This window comes from Xyrauchen texanus, chromosome 31, assembly GCF_025860055.1.
Source record: "Xyrauchen texanus isolate HMW12.3.18 chromosome 31, RBS_HiC_50CHRs, whole genome shotgun sequence".
Classification (NCBI taxonomy): domain Eukaryota; kingdom Metazoa; phylum Chordata; class Actinopteri; order Cypriniformes; family Catostomidae; genus Xyrauchen; species Xyrauchen texanus.
The window spans coordinates 21,597,795-21,623,554 of NC_068306.1; the positions used below are offsets into that span (position 1 = coordinate 21,597,795).

Consider the following 25,760-nt stretch of genomic DNA (forward strand, 5'->3'; position numbering starts at 1 on the left):
GTTTTTTGAGTTTAGCATAAGGGGCAGTTCACACCAAAGATGATTTGAACTGACCTTAACCTATTTAGATTTTCACTGTCCAGGGTGCTGTATCCTGTTCTCTTCATTTTATGGATGCATGCAAGACAGCACAAGCACGTGACAAGACAATCTTTTCTTATAAAGATCAACAAGCAGTCTGTAGATGACCTTGAAGTTTCTTGTCACAGACTCTTTCTTTTGTTGCCTGAGAAGGTGTTGTGAATCTAACATCTACATTGAACAAACTTCCACCTGACTGAAGCCATATTTTTTGAAATGCATATGGTCAACAGGTGATACTTAGTTGTGCTAAACAATAATCAATTGTGTAATCAGCAAGGAAACATTGAACTGTTGGTGATGAGGAGGCTGCACCTGAGCCTACCATTCACTAATAAGAACTTTCTACACTGTTTTGTTTTCAATCTGCTCTGTACCTCAAGTGAACAGACATGTTTGGCAGTGATGTGAAAAGGGTCAGTAGGCTAAAAGATTCAAGCAGTTGCTGCAAAGGTGGATGGTGACAACCTAACCTCCACTTTCTCTGGATTGAAACAGGAAAGCATGAGTTTTTTTCTAACTCACTCTGCTTTTAAATATGTCAGATCTGATGGGTGACTCAAGTTTTGTGGATAAAAATGTTTCTTCTTCTGTCCCTAATGGCTCAGCCTAGATTGAAAGCCTGTAAATTCAGGTATTTTGAAGCTTTTTACAGTTTTCCATGTATTTTTGAAGCAGGAGACCTACATATCACCCATGAGGAGTGACAGGTGGGTTGGTGCAGTTTTCTGGTGTGTGTCTGCCTATCACTCTCTCTCTCTCACTTTACTTCCTAAATGTGTTCTCCCAAAAGAGTTTGTGTCTGCAAGCAAGCCAGATCTTACCCATTATGATTTCTAATGGCTCTCAGTATTTGATGCTCTCCTTACGTATGACCCTGATTGTCCCTTCATGCACTGAGGGAAGGACTTATTTTAAAGAAATATATGTCTGAAGTGTTCTGTTTTTTTTTATTAACAATAAAAGGAGGTAAAAACTTAAAGGTTTTTTGGGTCGAGCAAATATGTGGCTATTGTGTTGTAATGAAATCCCAATAGGTTCCTGACTGACATGGATAACTTACCTCCCTGAAATAGTGCATGATTCAAAAGGCAATAACAGAAAGAGAAATGCCTAAGGAAATTCAATGATGAAAGGCAATACATCTACATGCTGAATTTGTCACTAACAGTACAATAACAGAGGAGGAAATTCATGATTACAGTGTAGTTTTAAGACTGCATACTTAAGTTGATTTGAGGATCTGGTAGGCCATCCTCTTGCACACTGTCAATGAGGACTGATTTACATGTCAACGAGGGCTGTTCAGTGCTCAGAAGCTTCGCCAGAAAATGGAATGCAATTGTTACTTATTTACAATTTTTACTTATTGGATTTTATTTCTGCTTGATCTAACCCTGTCTGGTTAATTTAAAGTAGTCATGTTAAAAAATATTTTTAACTTGAGTAAAACAATTAAATTTACATGGTACCATTTGAAGCACATTTTCTTAACCTGTCTTAGTATAAGGCAGGCTTTGATGGACGTAGCAGTTAAAAACGATATTTGACTTGACAGAAAACCTGCAGCTCAAGAGTAATGCACCAAAGCACTGTTTATATAGACCTCTTAACGACCCATCACCAAAAAGGCCCATTTAAGAAAGGGTCCGAGGTAGGTTCGAAATAGTCAAAACATTAAAAGTATACCTCAAGAAAAAAAAACATAATTAAAAATCTATAATATGTCTGTTTTAAAAGCACTTGTCTTAACTTGGTCTTTTTTAGAATACCAAAGCAGGATTTTGCACTCTTCTGTATGGCCCACTTTTCCATTGCTCCAAGAAAAGAAAATCTCTCGCTGCAACTCACCCACACATATTCCCTTAGCTCAGAATGTTTCATGAGTTAGACACGAGCAATCTGTGAATAGCTGCCAGTTTTTGTATTAGAACTGTAAAACAAAATATCGGTATGCTTAAGGAGGACAGATTGTTGGAAAAGGTACAGTTTGGTTGAAATGCAATTAATGGATCATCTGGCCTTATTCCTTAAAAAGTTTCTTCTTGGGTTTAGGACATTTTCTTTGTATTATTATTGTTATTACTTAAAACAAAGTGCCACATTTTATATTAAGAGTTTCAATATTACACTGTAAGTAATACATGTACAAACTCTGATATACAAGGATCCCAGTCTATCTTTGTAGCATAGTTTGTCCCCTGGTTGCTAGGCTTTGACTTCCTACAGACAATAACAACATTAACTTTTTCAGGTCTAGAACAAAGCAATATTAAATAATTTTGTTGTTGGTGTTGTTGTTGCTTTTACATATCATGTATATAACATGTCTCTTATATTTTATACATCTTTTATATATCTGAAATGTGGTTTTATTGATTAAAATTGGAGATCAACAGCAAGTACATACATTTTTTTTATGTCGAGCCTTGATTAAATATTGTATTCAACATTCTCTGTTAACAATTTTTCTTCTTCAGTATAGCTCCTAAATTAAATGTACATTGTTTTAAAGGAATTTTTTATATTATTTTGGAAAACAAGCCAAAAAAGACTAATCAAAAACATATTTTGTTCTAGTGTATAATGGGCTAAGACTAATCTCTCACCTTTCTGTTCACTTCAATCCATCTTTAATTTATTTTCTTAATAGAGCTTCATGCATATTTTCTCCATAATATGACACACAGTGAATGTGACACATACTGTATATTATGATTCACTATGTCACGAGTCATCATGTTATAATCTAGCTGCAGCAAACGCGCGCAAGTGACGAGCAGCCCTGCACCAGAGTGTGCATCAGCCGGGAGAAGATTCAATCTCTTCCCCGGTAACTTCACGCAACTCAAAAACGTGGCACTGACCGCACAGAGAAAGGGTTTATTTTCATAATAGGATGCTTTAAAGATATAATGATGGGGTGTTTCATTGCGAAACATGATGCAGCACAATACTAGTTTTATTTGTTTTCATAATTATTGGAAGCCAAAATCATAATTGAAAATAAAATGTTATCAATCGCCCAACACTAAATCATGCAATATTTGAGCTTTAAATTAGTTTAAATTGACATTTTAGGGTTTTAGTGTTTTTGACATTTGTCATGTTGTAAAATTGGCTATAACGTTACACAGAAAAGGTTAGTAAGTGGTTTTATCACACTAAAATCATGTTTACTTCCATTATTAATGCCTCCCTGAAACTCAGATTTTTAAATAAAAAAGAAAAGGAAGGGCATGTCAAAATTAGTTTCCCCTTCTGTCGCTCTCACCACGTTGTGTCAGAGAAGCGACACTAGGGGTCTCTCTTGAGCGCCGATATTCACCTCTGAACTATGAAAAAAGCCAATGAGAGTTGGCAACCAGTATTTGCATGTCCGCCCCGGACATACGGGTATTTAAGCGGCGCAAATCACGGGAGTTCATTCAGAAAATTTCTTCGGAGCCGATGGTCGTGTTTGCAGACTGCTGCGTTTTACACACCAAGTTCCTGCTATCCTCTGCTGCATACTGTTGGATTCTACGGCGCACAACAGCGGCTTTCTCCTGTTTGCACGGCTGTGCACTTCCTGCCCCTGAGCGCATCGACAGTTGCAGATAAGAAAGATCTCTCACGAGTTCTTTCATTCATAAAAGAGTGATTTTATTTAAAGAGTAATTTCCTCTAAAAGAGCAAAAAACACAGCGGCGTTGAGCGTCCTTTTAAGGGCGCGTCTTTATAAAGATGCTTTTCCGCCCCTGTGTTGTTCCTGGATGCGGTAGAGTACTCTCCGCTTCCGGCGGCCACAGGCGTTGTCTCGTGTGTCTGGGCAGTGATCACACTGAGGCTGCGTTTGTGGATGGTTCATGTTCTCATTGCGAGAACATGACCATGACAACGTTAGCGATCGCGGCTTGCTTACAACCGTAAGCAAGCCACTCCAGCCGCCCAGCCGCTCCTTCTTCCCACGGGATTGAGGACGATGCGGCTGGCGATGGAGGCGATTCGAGGATGGCAGCGGGTGCAGCTCCGCCGGATACGCCCCTCGGACCACCCGTGCCCGGCACGCTCGATGACTCCGTCTCCGCTCGAGGTGGCGGCGACTCGCCTCACAGCCAGTCTGCCTACCCTCTTGCGATGGAAGCATATGAGTTTGCCGCGACATCGAGGGCGTGGGCTCTGATGCTGAGGGCTCCTCTGGGCTGCCGACTCGGGCTTGCATGCCCAGGAGGAGGCCGGCGCACAGATGTCCGATATGCTTTCCGGGCAGCCAACAGCGTGGGCCTGGATTGGAACCCTCCATCCTCCCCACAGCCATCACGGCTGGACGATTGGTTCTTGGGCATGGGGCCGCTCACAGCCTCGCCCCCGGTTCCTTTCTTCCGGAGGTGCATGATGAGCTGGCGTCTTCGGTGGAGAGCACCCCTCTCCACTCGTCGCACCGCCACCTGCTCATCCGCCCTCGCCACCCTCGACGGCGGAGCGCCACGCGGTACACGGAGATCCCTCAGGTGGATAGAGCTGTTGCGCTCCACTTATGTCCCGGAAGCACTACCACCTGGCGGGGCCACCCTGTACTCCCTTCCCGGTCCTGTAGAGCAACATCCTCGCTCACCGCGAAAACCTACAGCGCTACGGACGGCGCCGCTTCTGCCCTGCATGCCATGGCTCTCCTGCAGGTCCACCAAGCCAAGGCACTCGCCAACATGCACGGGGGTGGCCCTGATCCCGACACGCTGCAGGAACTGCGCTCAGTGACCGACCTCGCCCTGAGAGTGACGAAGGTCACAGCGCAGGCACTCGGGCAGGCGATGGCCACTCTGGTGGTCCAGGAACGTCAGCAATGGCTGGACTTGGTTGAGATGCATGAAGCTGACAAGACTCGCTTCCTCAATGCTCCTGTCTCCCAGTTCGGCCTCTTCGGCGACACCGTTGAGGACTTTGACCAGTAATTCTCCCTGGTGAAGAAGCAGACGGAGGCCATTTCGCACATCATGCCGCGCCGCAAGCTTGCCGCCACGGCCCAGGCCCCACCTGCTCACCGAGGGCATCCTCCCGCAGCCAGAAGACCTTCTAATCTGCCCCAACCTGGGCCCAGCTCTCAGCCCCGGCGTCTAGCAAACCGCAGGAAGCGTACGCCCCCTGCCTCACGGACCCCTTCGAGGACCCGGAAGGCTCCCAAGCATCCCTGAGACAGCGGACCCAGAGGACGAGAAGTTAGCTCCGGAGGTGGTAAGACCACTCCGTCCCCCGGTGGAGGGCCGGGAGGAGAATCTTTTGTTTTTTCATTTGCCGCACCCCATGACGGGGGCTGCGGTACCCAAATTCTCAATAAAAGAGCTATTTCCTTTACCTCTGGGTCACATGGCCCACAAATGTCGTTCTCACGGCACTTTGCTTTCAGGCCTCAACAGTCTCGGCGCCCAGGATGCGGTGCTTCCGCCCTCAGCCCCACGACTGTTCTCCGGCCGGCCGGTTCAGACGGGTCCAGAGGATGCCAGCATCAGACCTCCTCCTCAGTCACGAACCTGCCCCCTGCCGGGTGCGCGGAACAAGGTAAGTGCTTTGAGTTTATTCTCAGCACCAGAGCCTCGGGACGCCACAGCGCCTCCCGACGCCGCGTTACCTGTTCCGCACCGCTGCGAAGCCCGCCGGTATGCGTCAAAATACTCGTCCCCTTGGTGCCCCTAGCACGGAGCTTAGAGGCATGGCTTTCACTGCCCAGCTCCTCACGGTGGCTGCACCGGACCATCCGACTCGGTTACGCAATTCAGTTTGCCAGGTCTCCGCCCCCCTTCGTGGCCGTTCGTTCCTCCGCAGTGCACGGCGAACATGCCCACTCCCTGCATGAGGAAATCGCCTCCGTTCTAATCAAGGACGCGATAGAGCCTGTCCCTCCGACCGAAACAAAGAAGGGTTTCTACAGCCCTTACTTCGTTGTACCCAAGAAAGGTGGCGGCATACGACCGATTTTGGACCTGCGAGTTTTCAATCGGACCTTGTCCAAACTCCCGTTCAAAATGCTTACCCAGAAACAAATTCTATCTGGCATCTGGCATCTAGATTGGTTCGCAGCGGTAGACGAGCATGGCGACGGTGTGGAAGTTACCCCCACCTGCCGCCAAACCTCTGCTTTCTACGGGCAGGAGTACCCTTGCAGCAGGTGTCCCTTCGCGTTCTGGTTACAACCGACGCCTCCAAATTGGGCTGGGGCGCCGTGTGCAAGGGGCGCGCAGCTGCAGGCCGGTGGAACCAAGGCCCGCTGCGCTGGCACATCAATTGCCTAGAGCTGCTGGCCATTTTTCTTGCCCTGAAGAAATTTCTTCCGTTGATTCGTGGCAAGCATGTCCTAGTCAGGACAGACAGCACCACGGTGGTGGCCTGCATAAACCGCCAAGGCGGAGTACGCTCCCTCCACATGTCACAGCTCGCCCGTCGTCTCCTCCTTTGGAGTCAGCAGCGACTGGAGTCACTGCGCAGCACTCACATTCCCGGCAACCTCAATGTGATAGCGGATGCGCTGTCAAGGCAAAACTTGCCCGGCGGAGAGTGGAGGCTCCACCCCCAATCGGTCCAGCTGATTTGGGACAGGTTTGGCAAGGCCCAGGTAGACCTGTTTGCCTCCCAGGAAACCTCCCACTGTCCGCTCTGGTATGCCCTCACAGAGGCTCCCCTTGGGACAGATGCTCTGGCGCACAGCTGGCCCACGGGGCTGCGCAAGTACGCTTTTCCCCCAGTGAGCCTTCTTGCGCAGGTGCTATGCAAGATCAGGGAGGACAAGGAGCAAGTCACTCTGGTGGCCCCCTACTGGTCCAACCGGACGTGGTTTTCAGATCTCACGCTCCTCATGACAGCCCCTCCCTGGCGAATTCCCCTGAGGAAGGACCTTCTTTCTCAGGGACGGGGCACGCTCTGGCATCCGCATCCAGACCTCTGGAATCTCCACGTCTGGTCCCTGGACGGGACGTGGAGGATCTAGGTGGCCTACCTTCGGCCGTCATAGACACTATTAACCAAGCCAGAGCCCCTTCGACCAGGCATCTTTACGCCCTGAAGTGGCGTCTGTTCATGAGACTGGTGTTCTTCCGAGCCGAAGACCTGCAGAAGTCGCGCAGTTAGGTCAGTGCTCGTGTTTCTTCAGGAGAGGCTGGAGAGGAGGCTGTCCCCTCCACCCTCAAGGTGTATGTTGCGCTATCGCTGCCCACCACTGACACGGTAGACGGCAAGTCTCTTGGTAAGCACGACTTAATCGTCAGGTTCCTAAAAGGTGCCCGGAGGATGACTCCCTCCCGGCCTAACCTGTTTCCCTCCTAGGATCTCTCGGTCGTCCTTATGGGACTCCAGAGACCCCCCTTCGAGCAGCTTGACTCAGTTGGACTCTGGGCCCTCTCTCTCAAGACAGCTCTGCTGATCGTGCTCGCTTCCATCAAGAGGGTCGGGGACCTGCATGCGTTCTCTGTTAGCGACGCTTGCCTGGAGTTCGGTCCGGCGGACACTTTCGTGATCCTAAGACCGTGACCGGGCTACGTGCCCGAGGTTCCTACCACACCCTTCAGGGATCAGGTGGTGAACCTGCAAGCGCTGCCCCGGGAGGAGGCAGACCCAGCCCTTTCACTTTCATTTACCTGGACCGCACACAGAGCACCAGACGCTCTTAGCAGCTCTTCGTCTGCTTTGGGGGACAGCAGAAAGGGAATGCTGTCTCCAAGCAGAGACTCGCCCACTGGGTTGTCGACGCCATTTCCCTGGCTTATCACACCCAGGCCGTGCCCCCTTTGCGGGTCCGAGCCCACTCCACCAGGAGTGTTGCGTCCTCGTGGGCACTGGCTAGGGGCACTGCCCTAGCAGACATTTGTAGAGCAGCGGGCTGGGCAACACCTAACACTTTTGCGAGATTCTACAATCTCCGAGTTGAGTCAGTATCGTCCGTGTTCTCTCAGGTACCGAGCCCGTGAGAACTCGGTGGCACGTCCACGATCTGACCGGGTGAATCGCTTGCACCCAGCCCTTCCCCTAACCAGGGAAACAGTGCGCCTTCATTCCCAGGAGATCCCAGGCTTGGGACACTGGTTGACTGCTCCCTAGCCCTCGTGGGTCGCAGTTCTGCGGAGGAACTCGCCGACCCAAACCACTGCGGGTACCGCAAGCTACCCTGTACTGGTATAGGTGCCCCACAGGTAAGGCCTCCTGTTCGGACTCCCCCTGTGTGTAAAACCACACAGGGGTTCTGTCCCCTCACGAGTTGACTCCGTGTTTCCCTTAGGCAGTTTCAGCTACCTCGGTTGCCGTGCTGTATGCTTCACCCCTCTGCGAGGCTGGATCTACCACCGCACTACTTTTCCGCATAAGACCTAAGTATAGGCCATGCAATGTATTTGCCACTCAAAATTTGCCTCCCCTCCCGGGTAGGTGTGGCCTCCGCAGGGTCTTCTCCGCCCTAATAAGGGCTAAGACCCCCTTCCCTCAATGCGTGTAAGGGCCCCAGCCCTTACACGCCGTCACCTTGTTCCCCCCTCCAGGGTAACGATAAGGAATTCTGATGGCTTAAATGGGGCATTGGGGAAGGGTACATGCAGCCTGATACAGTTGGTCGTTCTGCACGTAGGAATACCTGCTCGCTCCTGTATCAGCGGATCACGTACACGGCTCAGCACATGGCTCTTTTTAAGTGGACCCCTAGTGTCGCTTCTCTGACACAGCGTGGAGAGAGCGACAGAAGGGGAACGTCTAGGTTACGTATGTAACCTCCGTTCCCCGATGGAGGGAACGAGACGTTGTGTCTCCCCTGCCACGTCGCTGAGCCGAGCCCCTGTTGTGGCCGGACCATTTCTGGCTCCTCAGAAAAATCCTGAATGAACTCCCGTATTTGCGCCGCTTAAATACCCGTATGTCCGGGGGCGGGACATGCAAATACTGGTTGCCAACTCTCATTGGCCTTATTTCATAGTTCAGAGGTGAATATCGGCGCTCAAGAGAGACCCCTAGTGTCGCTTCTCTGACACAACGTCTCGTTCCCTCCATCGGGGAACGGAGGTTACATACCTAACCTAGACGTTTTGTGGTAATAAACATTATGATTGAGCTTAACGTGTATTGAACCTGGAATATTCCTTTACATTTTTACATTAAGGTAACATTAGTTAATGCATTTTGAACTAACATTAAATTACAGTGACCAATACTATATTTCAAAATTAACATTGACCAAGATTAATAAATGTTGTTAATACAAAGTATTTGTTAATGTTACCGATCTTGGTTGCCCCGCTCCGAACGGGATTCGAACTAGAGTCTCCAGTGTGGGAGGCAGGTGTGCTAAAAGGAGGCTAAAGGCTACAATTTCTAGTGTCAGTCGCTAGTGCACCTCTTGAGGTCAGGAGAGTGAGGTTTACACACTGCACAGCCATTTACCATTTACCACCATTTACCATTTACCTTATTGTAAAGTGTTACAGAGATTGTTCTGGAACAGAGCAATTTCCAGCTGATGAAATATTTGAGAGATGAGCAGAACTAGAAAAAAATCTACATTCACTATAAAATTCAATGACTTTTTCCAGGCCTAGAATCACAATCTTTAAATTAATTTATATAGTAGTATGAACCCTGTAGAGTGGGTTGTGAAGTTCCAGTTGCATCTTATATTTTCAGAAAGACTAATGAATCGACTCCATTAGTCCTTGGTTACTAGTTGGTCCATGTGCAGGCCTGTCTCTGTACTGTCCCTCCGAGCACTTGCAGTTGAATGACTGCTGCGAGTGACTGGAGAAAGCTGTGGTGTGGATCGACTGACTGAAGGTGGAATACCCGAGATTGGCTTCCCATTGATCCCCGACGGTCACGCATGATGATGAATGTTTGTGTAAGTTGCTCGGCATCCTCCCTCTGGAGATAGTTTCATACACTGTGGCCAGCTTCATAGCTGTTGTACAGAGTGCTGGGGTGACAGGGGTTGTATGAGCACTTGGTGCATGCAGCAGGCAGTGGTCTCTAAAGTGTCAGCTGTACTCTGGGGCATGTGCTGTTACCTAGACTTAATTAATGTATGATAATAGCTTTCAGATCTCAGCCCTCTTTCTGCACACATCAGCAGATTATTTCAGTTTGGTAGTGTGTCCTGTAGGAAAACCAGACATAATCACTTGTCTTACTTGTCTTAAATTGTAAAGAGTGAGTGGCATATGTTTCATTATGTAATTTAGAGAATGTATTTTTTTTACACTTTGGCAGTGTATATAATACAGAAATTTAAAAATGCAGGGATTTAAAGGGAGAGTTCACCCAAAGTTAAAATTCTGTCATAATTTACTCCCCTTCATAACTTTTAAAAACTGCATCACCTTAGTTCTTATAGCAGAACACAAAAGTGAAAGAAAATTATAAATATATCAGTCAATCAATTCAATGGTAACTCATAGTGACTCACTTCAAAGCTTAAAAAAGCACCCAAAGTATCATACAATTACTCCATGTGGCTCATACATCATGTTTAAAGTCTCCTGAAGGCATACGATAGGTTTTGTTGAAAAACAATCAAAGTAATTTCTCAGTGAAAATCTTTGTTTCTGTTGCGTGCTTATGAGAGCTGCCATGAGAGAAGCTTGCTCATAGTGTCTCATGTTTTCACGCAAGAACGTGCGTTGTTTAGCACTGAAAACAACGCAAGTCTTGTTGTATGCCTTCAGAAGACTTGAAATATAATGCACAATACGCATGGGCTACTTTTATGATATTTGGGATGCTTTTTAAAGCTTTGAATGAGAGTTGCTATCAACTGCCATTGCATATAATTTTCATGACATTTTTTTTCCCTTTTGTGTGCCATATAACAAAGAACTGCCGCTCACAGGATGCTTTTTTTTTTTTGGCACCTTTCGGAGTAAATTCAAGAGACTGTTGGAATTCACGAACATACACCGATCAGTCACAACATCAAAACTACCTGCATAATATTGTGTAGGTCCCCCTCGTGCCGCCAAATTCGACAACCCACATCGCAGAATATTATTCCGAGATGATATTCTTCTCACCATAATAGTACAAAGCGGTTATCTGTGTTACCATAGACTTTGTTAGTTTGAACCAGTCTGGCCATTCTCTGATGACCTCTCTCATCAACATGGCACGTCTGTCCACAGAACTGCCGCTCACTGGATTCTTTTGTGTTTTTGGCACCATTCGGAGTAAATTCTAGAGACTGTTGTGTCTAAAAATCCCAGGAGATCAGCAGTTACAGAAATACTCAAACCAGCCCACCTGGCACAAACAATCATCCATGCAATTATCTAATCAGCCAATCGTGTGGCAGCATTGCAGTGCATAAAATCATGCAGAGATAGGTCAGGAGCTTCAGTTAATATTCACGTCAACCATCAGAATTAGGAAAAAATGTGATATCAGTGATTTAGATCATGACATGATTGTTGGTGCCAGATGGGCTGGTTTGAGTATTTCAGTAACTGCTGATCTCCTGGGATTTTCAAACACAACAGTGAGCGGCAGTTCTGTGGACAGACGTGCCATGTTGATGAGAGAGGTCATCAGAGAATGGCCAGACTGGTTCAAACTAACAAAGTCTACGGTAACACAGATAACCGCTCTGTACTTTTGTGGTGAGAAGAATATCATCTCGGAATAATATTCTGCGATGTGGGTTGTCGAATTTGGCGGCACGAGGGGGACCTACACAATATTATGCAGGTGGTTTTGATGTTGTGACTGATCGGTATATGTTCGTGAATTCCAAACAGGGACTAAGAACGAAAATATTTTCATTTTGGTTCGTTCTTAGCAAAAACTGTATTTTTTCATTCTGGATCAGGTGTTCTGCAGCCTCCTTTCCATATTGGTCTTGCCAGCTAACATTTTGAAAATACTACAACTTTCCTTAATCTTAGAATTTATGTCAGAATAGCTTTCCGACCCGTTTACAAAAAAAAAATTCTGCTATTGTTTCATGAATGAGGCCCAATGTCATTAAAGGGCTTTTTATCTCCTTGACCAATAGTTAAAACTGCTACCTGTTTGAAAACTTGCTAACCAGACAACCCATTACCTTTTTAGACTGGACTCATTATACAGAGTAAGAACAGTCTTGACTGTTTGGTCCTTCTGCATTCTGTCCATTTTTCTCTTCATTGCCAGCCCATCTCTCTTCATACAGCCCCTGTGTGCATCGTTCTCCCTTTCTCTCGCTTTCATTCTCTCTCCCTCTGCTTCAGTAGTGACACACCTCCTGTCTTCAAAAGTCATAAGAGTCTCTGCAGCCACCAGAACTTCAGAAATCTCTACACCTCTCAAAATGATTTTCTGTAAATTTGGGAAGAAATTAACATTTCCATACAGTGGCTGCCTCGCTATCTCCTGCCTATAGGCAGCTGTCTTCTATTGCAGCATCATAGCAATCACTGAAATGATGCCTCATAAGAGACAGATTTGGAATGCTCTGCATAGGCAGCAATTCCAAGCTGCATTCAAATAGTGCTCCTCAAGGGCATTGCACGGGAGACTCGACTCGCGACTGATTTCAATACAGGTGATGCGAGTGCAACGGCACAAGACTCTAATGAGCATATATTAACAGGATACAGTATGGTACACACACATTTTGGGTAAAATAGTCAGTTTTCTATTATTTGTAACTTTTTTAACAATACAGTATTGAATGAAATATAAGAATATTCATATTCAAAATGAATCTTGCTTTGTCCAACATCTTGCATTTATTTTTTACCATGCTCTTTGCATTGCATTCTCAGATTGCCTACATGGGCAATGATACATACAATGCTAACTTAAAATGAGTCCAGAATGAGATTCTGGCAGGGCGGAGGGCGGGGCCGGGTCGTGATTCTACACACCCGGTCACTTATCAGGCTAATTAAGCCTCCGAGAGGGATAAAGGCCGATTGAGGAGGATTGTGCGGGAGAGAGAGATAGTTTACGGACATGTCCGTCGTGTGTGTCTGTGTCTTCTGTTTAAGTTTATTATTAAAATATTATTTATATTGAAAAGCTGGTTCTCGCCTCCTCCTTTATCCCTCTCGGAGGCTTGATTAGCCTGATAAGGGACCGGGTGTGTAGAATCACGACCCGGCCCTGCCCTCCGTCCTGCCACAGAGATATAATTAAAATACCTACCTTTTGGAACAGTCTTTGTGTCTTGAGTGCACCTGTGATGTCTTAACATGCTGCCTCCAAAGGCAGCTCACTAGGTTTGGGAACAAACCCAAAATGTCAAATCAGTGGCATCTGCAAAGAAATTACATTAGACTGTTTCTCAGAAGTAACTTCACACTTTTAGAATTTTTTTTTTATCCCTCTGGTCCTAAGGTCATTTTTAGTGAATGAATAAAATCAGTTTTCCTCAAGTTCATAAAGGTGTCGAAGCAGAATAAGAACAGGTTTAGTTCATCACATTACACATCTAGTTGTATATCTAGTTGTTAAGTCTTAAAAGTGTGCTTGTGCTATCTTTTTTTTTATATATAAATGCCACTTGCTTTGGTATTGTTTTGTTACCTAAGGCAATGACAATAGTGTGGCTGAAGTGTCTAAATACTTTTTGGCTCCACTGTACCTCTAAATGGATCACCCAACATACAGTATATACTGTTAAAGTAAACAAATGTAAAAGGGTTATAAAGAATCTTCTTTATTCATTTGAATCCCATTTATTTGTATGACGGACGTTTTATTTAAGGTGTTTTGCATGCTGTTAAAGTGTGAGTGTTTTGAATGCAGTGTGGGTACTATAGTTTTGTGAAACTACAGTCATGTTTCTTTGACCAGATGGTTGCAGTAGCCATAGTTCTTAACAATGTCTGACCTTCACCACTTTGATTTCACATTAGAAGCTAACGAAAATGAATGAAAACACAATATTGTTACAACAGTTTACCACAACACAAATATGTTAATGGTTGGTTAAATGTAAAATGCTATGATCAGTTCCTTTAATGTATCTTTAACAAGGGCTTCCCTGTTATAATTAAACTTTGTAATGCACTGGAAGTAAAGGAATCCCATGGTGAACAATAACCTCCTTCACCAGTTGCCCGTCGTTTCACTGAAAATGCTGACTTGCACATCTCTATGTTCCTTACCCATGAAGGTGATAGTTTCTAGCTATAATCACTGTATCTGTGACAAAAGTGACCTTGCAGGGTTAAAGAAGTGGCAAAGCTGTCCGTTGTGTGCTATTTAAAGTGCTCTCAAAATAGGCCCATAGGGATTGGGCTGTCCATATAATTTTACGGAGGAAGAGAGGCTGCAGAGACAAGCCTGCGTAATACCTTGTAATTGATAAGCTGTAAATCATAGTCAAGGCGTTTTAGACTCAGGCTGTAAAGGCAATTGAGTATGAGCTGTGTATTTTTATTGGAACTCAGTGTACTGGTGCATTGTGGCCATTTGAGAGAGAGAGACTGTACACCCTTTATGGGTTAACTGCATATTTATATAGGCAATTAGACAATAATTGCAAATTGCTTTTAAGAACCAAGTGCATGCTTCTTTACCCATATGGAAATTAAATACAAGCAAGATGTCAATCATGGGCATGGTAAATGATCTGTTATCAGGTGTGGGATGAGTGGGTTCCATGCATTAGGTTCTCCAAAAATAGGCACATTTTACTTGTATTCCTTATGTATGAAGACTGGAAAGAAAATGTCACTTGTTTGCTGGCCGCAGAGTATTCAAACAACACCAGGACCATGCAAAATGGTATCTTTCTCTACACATCCACAGAAAACTATACATGTTACGCTATATTCAAAATAGGTTCGAATTAAATGTGACAAAAGTCCCATGACTTTTTGACTATTTTGGACTGTCTCAAATGTATCCACAGATGAAGTCATCACATTCACCACTTAGAGGCAGTATATGAACAAGATACTGACAGTCCCAAAAAAAACATTACAAACAGGCCTGAGAGTTTGCACGCTGCAGACGTGGTGTGACATTGGCTTTACTCTCATTAGATCAGACATTAAAGCACTAGGAAATTGTGCCTAATCACCAATGTTTAAACTGCCTTAATGCACAAATGCATCATGTGCCTGATTATCTTGCCACAGGGAATAACATTTAAACTCCTCTGAAATATTTGGCATGTGTCAGTATGCCAGTTCTGAAAAGACATGTCTGTAAGTCATTGTACTTGGCTTTAATATTCTGAACACACTGTTTAGGTTCATTCTCCTTTGTGAATATGGTCAATTAATCAGTTCAGCTGCCAATCTTTAACGGAAAGAGATGAACTTACAGTATGTGGCGAGTGGTGAGCAGTTACTTAGCTGCAGCTGGCAAAAAAAAATACAGACACTGAATTGGAAAAGACATCACTTTTCACTAAGAAGCAGCAATCGTGGGAGGTGATCTGGCAAATATTAGTTTTAACTGAACTTATGGCCCTTTTTTTCACCAGACCTTCACTGGAACAGGCTGTTCGAATGTTTAGCTTGGAGTATTTGGGTGGAGGGGGTGGTAGGAGGAGAATTGTTTTTTGCTGTTTGCTCTTAAAATCCATGTTTTCTGTTTCCCTCCAGCTGATTTAATAAATTCCAAAATGGAATTTGTTTGAGAATTAAACTTTCAGCTTATAGAATTACAATGATACAATAGATAAATCAAGACTCTTGGAAAGCATTGCTGGAATCTCTGCACGCATGATTAGCTTTGTAACTTGAAAGCTGTAGATTTCTCAATGCATTATTGCATTTCCTGCTGTGTTGCCATGTTGTGTTCCCTGTATTCTCTTGTGTGGAATTCCCCACATTATACCCTGTACTGGATTGATTATTCCTTGGAATGGTATCCATACCTTTTTATGCTTGTAATGTTATTTTTTAGGGTTAGGCTCGATTTTGTCATAAATGGTCATGACATAAAGCAAAAAAGAACATTGTGTCATTCTTAATAGAAACTTTAAGAAACAGGTGTGGCTTTGGCATTCTGTGTTCCTTTGCGTGCAGTAGCGTTTTGAACCACCACACAAACCACCCAATTGCGTGGGGCCCAGACATTGTGGGGGCCCCCCCGCCCCGGTAGGAAAGCTCAGCAAAAACCGATGAGGGTGACATGTTGTTCTGTGTACACACGTGAGATACAAATATGTGGTTGTCAGCACTCTCAAAGTGTTGGGTCAGTTTTTCAAGTAGGACTTTTAGTTCGGGTTTGTTATTTCTGAAAAAAATATACAGGCCTTCTGAGCTTGTTTTGCCCAGGCACTCTCCCTCACAGACAGGATTGGGAGGGTTACTTTTAAAATGTATTCTACTACAGATTACAGAATACATGCTGTAAAATGTCATTTGTAAAGTATTCCGTTAAATTACTCAAAGTCAGTAACATATTCTAAATAATTTGGATTACTTACTTTTTTTCACTTGTTTTGACTATAAAAACTCTGCCAGTACAGTAAGAAAAAATACACATGTTAAAAATACATTCTCTGAAAAACCTAAATATCTTATGCAGTATTGTTTCTAAAACAAGATCAATCAAATTGATATTTAGATATTTTTACAGGAAAACAATACAAAAATTATAATCAAGAATACGATTTTTGCCCTAATATCAAAGGTCTTACTAGAAAAAATAAATTATGATCCAACGTGAATTTTCTTGATAAAAAAAATATGATCATGCCTGGTAACGTGCTTGTAAAATGGCTAGAAATAGCATTTTAGCTTAGCGGAAAGATGACATTTTACACAAGGTTTATTTATATTTCTTCTGATCCAAACTTACTTCTCTATCTGCTCATATGAATGCGACACATCAAAAGAAAGAGTTTCACCACTGTTCAAATACACTTTGGATCGCATCATTTATATGTATAAATATGTATAAATATTTTCCATCTGAAAGGACTAAATATTAAATGAAACAAATGACAATAAAATGTAATCTCTTCAGTAATAAAAATACTTTTTGAATGTAACTTTATTCGAATTACCAATTATTTAAATTGTAACTGTAGTGGAATACAGTTACTTATATTTAAATAAATAATAAATTGATCAATTGTCACACATTATACATACATGTCTGCATATACATGGTGAAATTATTTATTTTTCACATATCCCAGCTAAGCTGGGGTCAGAGTGCAGGGTCAGCCATGATACAGCGCCCCTGGAGCAGATAGGTTCAAGGGCCTTGCTCAAGGGCCCAACAGTGGTGTCTTGGTGGTGTTGGGGCTTGAACCCCTGACCTTCTGGTCAGTAACCCAGAGCCTTAACTGCTGAGCCACCCCTGCCCTATTTATAAGTATGTATTCCCGTTACATGTATTCCGTTACTCCCCAACCCTGCTCACAGATACGCGCGAGCGGATGAGTCATGGTTATCATGGTTATCATGGTTTGATCATGGTTTGATACCGAACGAGTTTTTGCCCGTGTCTGTTCTGTTTTTCCATTGTTTTTCTACGTAAACGTGCTGGACGAACGTCCTTTTTAACAACATTTATTAATAGTTTTTAATGTCAGTTAATAAAAATACAATTGTCGATTGTTAGTTTGTGTTAGTTCATATTAATGTTAAAGAGATTGTTCACCCAGAAATACAAATTCACTTATAATTTACTCACCCTCATGATACCCAAGTGTGTGTGTGACTTTCCTTCTTCACTAGAACCCATTTGAAGAAATATAGAAAATTATCTTAGCTCAGCAGGTCCTTAAATTGCAAGTGAATGGTGATCAGACTTTTGAAGCTCCAAAAATCACAGACAGTCAGCATAAACGTCATCCATATGATTCCAGTGGTTAAATTAATGTCTTGTAAAGCGAAACAGTTGCTTTTGGTGTAAGAAATATAAATATTTTAGAACTTTTTAACTATAAATCATCGCTTCTGGTCTGCAGCAATTAGTTAATTGTTGTTAATGAATGTTTTCAAATGTAACATTACTTTAAAGTGTTACCAAATTATTGGTATAGATATCAGTATCAGTTATGCTGGCCTGAATTGTACTTGGTATTAGAGAAGTGGAATTGCCCATTAGCAAAATTCTGCATTACATAATAGGCTACATTTGTTCATAAGTGTAATCCCAGCTGTCCATCTACTCTGGTGTTTACTAAACTAAAATGACACTGAGCTGTAAGAAACACTCTCACACATCTCTTCTGAAAGTGATGTTTGGTTTATCAGTGCCTTAAGCTCTTTTCCCTTGGTAGTAAATAATGTATTTGGTGAGGGAAGGATGTCATAACAGGTGATGCATTCGCAGTGCATGTCAGGGACAAGCTGAGAACTATGTGAAGTTTGAGAACTATGCTGGCCCCTACAAAGGGGACTCCTCTCTGATCAGAGTGGGAAGAACATACAGCATGGGTTTCTCCTCTGTTATTATCTGAACACTCAGCCTTTCAATAATGGGACAGTATTTTACAGCCTTAAAATGATAGTTCTCCCCAAAATAAACATTCTGTCATCATTTACTCACCCTTATGTTATTTCATATGACTTCCAAAAGGAGATGGTGGATAGAATCTGAGCCTTAGGCACTAATATTTTTCATTGCATAGAAAAAAGATGCAAGAAAAGTGAATGGTGACTGAAATTAACATATTGCCTTACATGTCCTTTTGTGTTCAATCGAATAAAGTCATACAGGTTTGGAACAACATGAAGGTAAGTAAACATGACAGTTACATTTTTGTAAATTTCATTTTTGGCTAAACTATCTCTTTAGAGCCAATGAGGAAAAGGTGCTGTGAAGAGAGACAAAGAAGAGGTTGAGTGTGTGAGCAAGTGAGAGAGAGGAATAGGATAGTGGATGAATGAAGAGTTGCTCCTCTGCTTTCTGCCGGGAAGCTGCTCATCAACTATTCATTAGTAAGTCTCCGCATTTGCCACTGCAGTACGGCATGTGTATATCCCTCCACTCAGGACTTGCGTGTAGTGTGTGACTATAAGACACCCGGGACGTGACCTCCTCCTGCACCTGCACTCCTTTCCCCGGGCTCAGATCGCATGAATGCTGTTCTACACATGTCTGCAAGCCACTGCGGCTTCTTTTGCCTGATCTCCGCAAAGTTTCATTTATCTAACCTTTAATTTCCTGTTTAGGCCTGTTAATATAATGCCATGGGTGCTAAAGACACTGCCAGCATTTCTACTCAAAAATGCAAAACAAATAAAAAAAAAATTTATATTATATTATTAGAACAAAACATCTTACTTGTACCAACCTACTATGCAATTTGTAATGGGGTAAGGGATGGGCAAGAAGGAGGCAGGAACCGGCTGAACAGTCAATGTAAAGTTTAATGATATAAATTACTTTAACTTAAAACAACATAAAACATAAGGAGACACAGACATATGGCCACGTACATCTCTCTCGAACTGGCACCTCCGACTCGTCTTTATTCCCCTCCCGGCTCATTCGCTCGATTCGGGGCCACGCCCTCTTCCTCGTCATACACCTCCAACGCCTGACTCAGGCCTGCCAGCAGGTCTTCCCTGCCTTTCTGGAGCCCTGGGAGAGGGGAGGGAAAGGGGAGAGGGAAAGAGTGAGGCGGAGCGACAGAGAGAGAGAGAAAAACTTGCTTGTTCCCGGACACGCTGTTGCCCGGTCCTCAACTGCTCCTCTGCCCTCTGGAGGATGACAGCCCTCTCCTCCCCCGGCGGATGGCAGCGAGCTCTCTGGTGGACGGCAGCGGTTCCTCCGGCTCTAGGCAGCCGGCAGCAACCCCTCTGTCCCCAGGCAGACGGCCATGGCTGCTCCTTTGGCAGACAACAGCGGCGAGGACTCTGTGACAGCGCATCCCTCCTCTTTCCTGGGTTTCAGCACCAATGTAACGGGGTGAGGGATGGGCAAGGAGGAGGCAGTAACCGGCTGAACAGTTAATGTAAAGTTTAATGATATATATATATACTGTATCTCAAACTGGCACCTCTGGCTCATCTTTATCCCCCCCTTGCTGATTAGCCTTCCTCCCCCAAGTTTTTGTTTAACTCCTAATTGACAGTGTCCCTAATTACTCATATGGAACTCTTGAGTTCATGGATCACACTTTCTTGTTTTTTTTTTCCCTTCAACCTTTGGATATCAGCCCAGATACTGTATATCTAATCACATGAAGCTATTATTGAACACTCAATGACAAGTTGTAATTAGCAAACAAAACTGAGCAATTGTAACCAAGAGCACCATAACATGCATGTTGTATTGCGTTTACATTTGCTTGCTGCTACGTGCATGTGTGCAGCAAAACGTCATAATCTATGTCTGGAATACAGCAGCCTTGACAAACGAAAGGTTTAGAAACAAAGAAGCATGGGAAGGGCGTCCGTGTGTTTGTGTGCGGTGAACCAGATAGTTGAAAAAGGGTCTGCCGGCACACCCGTTGGAAGGCTCCTGCTCAGCTTGGGGGACGTGTCAGGCCTTGTTTGTTGCACACGCCATGCACATTGAACGGCAGTGTTTGTTTCCATAGGTATGTCGTAGGAGTGAATTTATTTGTGTCGTAACATGAAAAGGCTTAATAAAGAATGGATGGTTGTTTTTTGCTTATGTTCAGATGTGGACAGATAAGTATTTCTGCTTGTGTGATGGGGCCGTTTGCCGTCCATTGAGAGATTTTGACGAATGCAGAGACCTGTGTTATTGAAACCAGAACAGAGCACCATTTTGCTTTACTCATGCATCCAAAGCCCAGCCCATGCAATGAGAAGCAATACAGTTAGAGAAAATGATCAGAAAGTATGTATGAAAGAACTAACCATTACATAAAGATCAGCCGAAGTAAGATTTTCCAATGCTGACCATTACATAATCTTGCTGGGGCTCATGGCATAAACTGAATTTGTATTGTTTCTAAGGATTTCCATTGTTTACAAAGTGTTTGTTTTCCTCTGGCTATTCCAAAAAAAAAAAAAAAAAAAATTACCAAAGAAGATACCTTTTTGTTAATTTTATGCTGTTTAAAAAGACAAAAACCTTTTTTGGGCCCATTAACAATGTTTCCCAGACTGTTCACACTAAATATTTGGTAATAAAAGTGAGTTGTACATTTAGTTGTAGATGATTTGTAGTAATACATTCAACAGGAATGTCTTTTTCATTAACTCTACCTCTAACCCAAACCCTAAACCTAATTCTAACCATCAGTGGAGTAACATTTTTACTTCAGAGTGAAAATGCAACTCCTGAATCACGCTCATTATTGTTTATATAAACACAATTACCTCCTGGTTCTCTTGGGACCAGAATCTGTGTTTCAGAGGTTGCTCACGTAGTGGTAGAGGAAAAGGTGACCAAAGAAGAAACAATGCTAAAATGTTGGAGCAGGATAGGGCTGCTGATAGATAATCGAGTATGGGGTTGATTGGCAGTTTCAAGGTACGTGAACTTTCGGAATCATCATGTTGATTTCCAGGGTGATCATGTTGGAATTCCACCAAAAAAAAAACATAGTTTCTGCAGTTATTAAAACAAATACTACTGGTATAAAACATTCCAGTGCTTGCAAAGCAGTAAAAGAAGTTCAAGGTAAACTTATGTTTTAGGTTTTGCTGTTCTGTGTAAATGAAATTCAACATCAGAGCTGCTTTCCATTGTCATGACACAACACAAGTTTAGATTTTTGTTGCCTGTGCATGATAATCAATTCAACACATGTTTTGCTTTGCAAAGGCAGCTTTAGATGGTAAAAAATATAAAAAATACCAATCGCAATATTTATCCTCGCAAATATAACATAATCGCTGCGTGTATGCAGTTACATTTTCAATTCTGAACACTCTATGTTAGTCAGAGGGAGATTTTCAAACTTCAATCTAAATTTAATAAAAACTAAAAAGATTACAAAACACAAAAGTAGATGGCACATCTAAGGATGACATTTTCTGCAAAACAAAGAGTGAATGGATTCTGTACTTTAAGATGTTTGGTCTGAATTAATTGCATAAGTTTAATACTCAGGGTTAGGGGTTTAGGGCAAGCACAAACCAGAATGTCTGACTAATATCAATATAGTTTATTGCCTTGCAAGTGCTGTAATTTATGTCTCCATGTTTCGTTTAAATACTCTTGTTGTGGTGACAGTGTAACTGTGGAAACTTGTAATAACAATAACTGTAGTACCAGTGGTATTTATGCAGAAACTATGGTAGCCATGGTGAATTATTATTATTTATTTATTTTTTAAACTGTTTGCCAGGACACAGGGTTTACCATATGAAAATCTGATAGGCTGGTTTTAGAAACTCTTTGTTTGTAGAATCGTTGCTGTTTGTGTCGAATAATTAACTCAATAAAGTTATTATGAAGGCTTGTGGAGGAAATGTGACTTGGATGCTTTCCTTTCCACAATCTAGTCCCAGCACGTCAACACACTCATATTCCCAAGTGTTTTAGTTGTTGTTTTTTTATCATGTGTTGTTTTGTTTTGGCTCTGTCTCTTTTTGGTTTCTTCTTTCCCTCCTTTTCTCTCTTTCACTTTTTTCTTATACTGTCCTTCACTCTCATCTTGTGCTCCTCTCCTACCACTAACTTCGGATTTGTGAGGTGAGAGTCACCTGCTGAGTTGAGGCTATATGCGGTTGGCTGGAACTGTTCCCAGAACACGTTGTGATTGGATAAGTTGAGGCATACAGGATTATTGCCTTCTCTCCTTGTTTCGAGATGAGATTCTCCCCGGCAGTATTGATGCTTGGAGAGTAGTTTCTTCCTCGAGCAAGTGAAAAAAAGATGAAGAAAATTTTTTTTCCAGTTATTGAAACAGACATCGATTGATATATTGCCTCTAAAATGTATTTACCTCCAGTCATAGGTCTTGAGCACTGGTTTGAACTGAGATTCTGGGAAAGGTTTTAAAAGTTCAGATTGTCAGTGGAGATGCAGCTTACCTTAAATGGATAGTTCACCCCAAAATGAAAATTATCTTATCATTTACTCACGCTCATGACATCCCAGATGTGTATGACTTTCTTTCTTCATCAGAACACATATGAAGATTTTTAGAAATATATCTCAGCTCTGTGGGTCCTCACAATGCAAGTGAATGATGGCCAGAACTCTGAATCTCTAAGCGTGGGTGACAGATAAATATTTAAGTCCTATTTTTACTATAAATCTCCACCTTTGACCAGACCAACCAGTGTGGAGATGTGCATGAAGAATACTGATTGCCGAAAAAAAAAAAAAGAAGAAGAAGAATGTGAAAATATTAAGTATTTATCTGTTTCTCATCCACACTTATCATATTGCTTCTGAAGACATGGATTTAACCACTTGAGTTTTATGGATTACATGTATGGATTTTGGAGATTCAAAGTTCTGGCCACCATTCACTTGCATTGTATGGACCTATAGAGCTGAGATGTTCTCCCAAAAATCATAATTTTTGTTCTGCCGCAGAAAGAAATTCATACACATCTGAGATATGATATGGGTGAGTAAATGTTCAGAGATTTTTTGTTTTTGGGTGAACTATCCCTGTAAGTCTTGCTTTCAATCCAGTCTCATATTAATCTCTGGTTGTGTTGTTGACATCATGTTGAGTGGTCTGGACTCTAGAGTTCATTAGTATGTCTATCTCCTCATGCAAACAGGCTCTTTCCGTCTGGCCCCTCTCTCATTTTGTTGTTGAAAGACAGTCGGTAGAGAGTGAGCATGTCTTTGTGTGTGCAGCTGTGGCTAGCAAAACCTCTTTGTGCAGAGATTTGACCAGCCACAATAATTTAGGCCTGGGATCCCAGTTTATTTTTTGTATATTTTGTACAGTTTTCTACTTAATAAATGAATACATCTAAAAGCAGTACTGCTTTTCAAGAGCAATATTAAATGGTTAGTTAAAAAATGTAACATAATTTCATAATTTAAAAAAAAAAAGTAGGGCACAAAAAAGGTCTAAATACAAAACATTACTTACACAAAAGTATTAAAAAAAACAAAAGTAAACAAAACATGAATTGCTTCAAATGTAAAGCCACATTACTTAAAAATAATCCATGTTAACATGACTCTAGTGTGATAAAATCACTTAGTAACCTTGTCTTTGTAAAGTTATCTATTATTTAAACGTCACTGACTTGACAACGGAGCGCCGGTAAATCCTGTAATCCTAAATCCCTTAACTTTCACATGATGTAAAGTAAAACAAAAATTGAGTTGACATATCTTTGAGATTTTGGTTTTCATTTTTGACAGCCTGATCTCATGAAAACTATGTTACCTTACAACATTTCTTCAAAACTAAATTACGTGCTTCATAACATGTTTCCCTTCAGTTTCCCAGTAAAATGTCCAGCGAGAGGCGCCAAAAGCGAGTGAAATTGTGCCTTAATCAGACAAGGATTTATAGGTGAATGTTAGATGAAAGTTTTACTGAGTAAAATGTAAATATTAAGCCAAAACTTTAATCTGAACCTAACCAATAGTGTCCTAAAAGCAAACGAGAGTAAAACAAAACAGACATCCCTGCCCTTATATAACTCATAAACCTAACTGAATAGTGTCCTAAAACGGAATGCAATATGAAAAGCACATTTTCTGAAGCAACCACATCATTTCTGTCATTTTTATGACACTTTTGTGTCACATTTCAGCTTGTGTGCTAGGTTGGGCTCGAACCACAGTTTTCATAGCTACCACACAAGCTAATCACATTGGAATAAGTGTGTAAATGTAGGTGGGTCTTTAAAACAACTGTTAAAATGTATTGTAAAATGTGATTTGATATCATAACATGTGTGTTTGTGTGTGTGTGTGTGTGTGTGTGTGTGTGTGTGTGTGTGTGTGTGTGTGCAATAGAGAGAAAAATAAGTGTTTACAAAGTCATAACAAGCCATTGTACTTGTGATTTGTGTGAAAGTGAACAAAACGCACAGCTGTATTCCCTTTAGTGTTCATTTCACCAGAGAACTGCGGCCAAACAAAAAGTCACGGCACGTAAAAAAAAGTTTGCAAAATGTAGGGACCCACACCCACTTTATATTAGGTGGCCTTAACTACTATGTACTTAACCATTTGATACAATGTACTTATTGTATATATGTTGTTACTTTGTAATTACATTTAAAGTACTTACATTTAATTACATTTTGTAGTTACCAACCTTTACCCCAAAAACTATCTCTAACCCCCAATCCTAACCCTACCCTTACTCTTAAACCTACCGGTACCACAACCTCAGTAGCAGCAAATGTGGGAACTTTGTAGAACAACGTGTAGTTACACATATAGTACATATAGTAAATACATATACTTGTATGTATTTAATGTTATTGCATAGTAGTTAAGGCCACCTAATATAAAGTGTGACCAAATGTAGTTATAGTAACGTTCATTCAATGAGACTAGCTTGGTTTTTGAACAAGCCGTCATGTTATCTTGTACATGTTTAGACATACAAAGATGTCCAGTTTAGTTTAGAAGTCCACTCTCATATTGGTTCTGTGAGTGCTGTTGAACTTGTGCCGCCCAAGAATCGCTGTCACGTCCGCATGTGAAATTAAATTCTCCACTGTAATGCAATCTCATCACCATGTTCAGCGCAAAAGCCCCTCTCATATCTGTTCCACAAATGCTTTTGAACTTCTGCTAGCCAGGAACTGCTGTCACGTTCACGTGTGATTTTGGATTCTCTGCTGTAATGCAATCCCACCATGGTGTTCAGTGCAAAAGCCCTCTCATATCTGTTCCGGGAGTGCTGTTGAATTTGCGCCAAC

General features: G+C 42.5%; 1 protein-coding gene across 1 annotated transcript in view; it reads left to right on the forward strand.

Moving 5' to 3' along the window:
- The window catches only part of LOC127624720 (tetratricopeptide repeat protein 1-like), a 472,844-nt gene that overhangs the window by 417,056 nt on the left and 30,028 nt on the right, over window positions 1-25,760 (forward strand). The window lies entirely within an intron of this gene.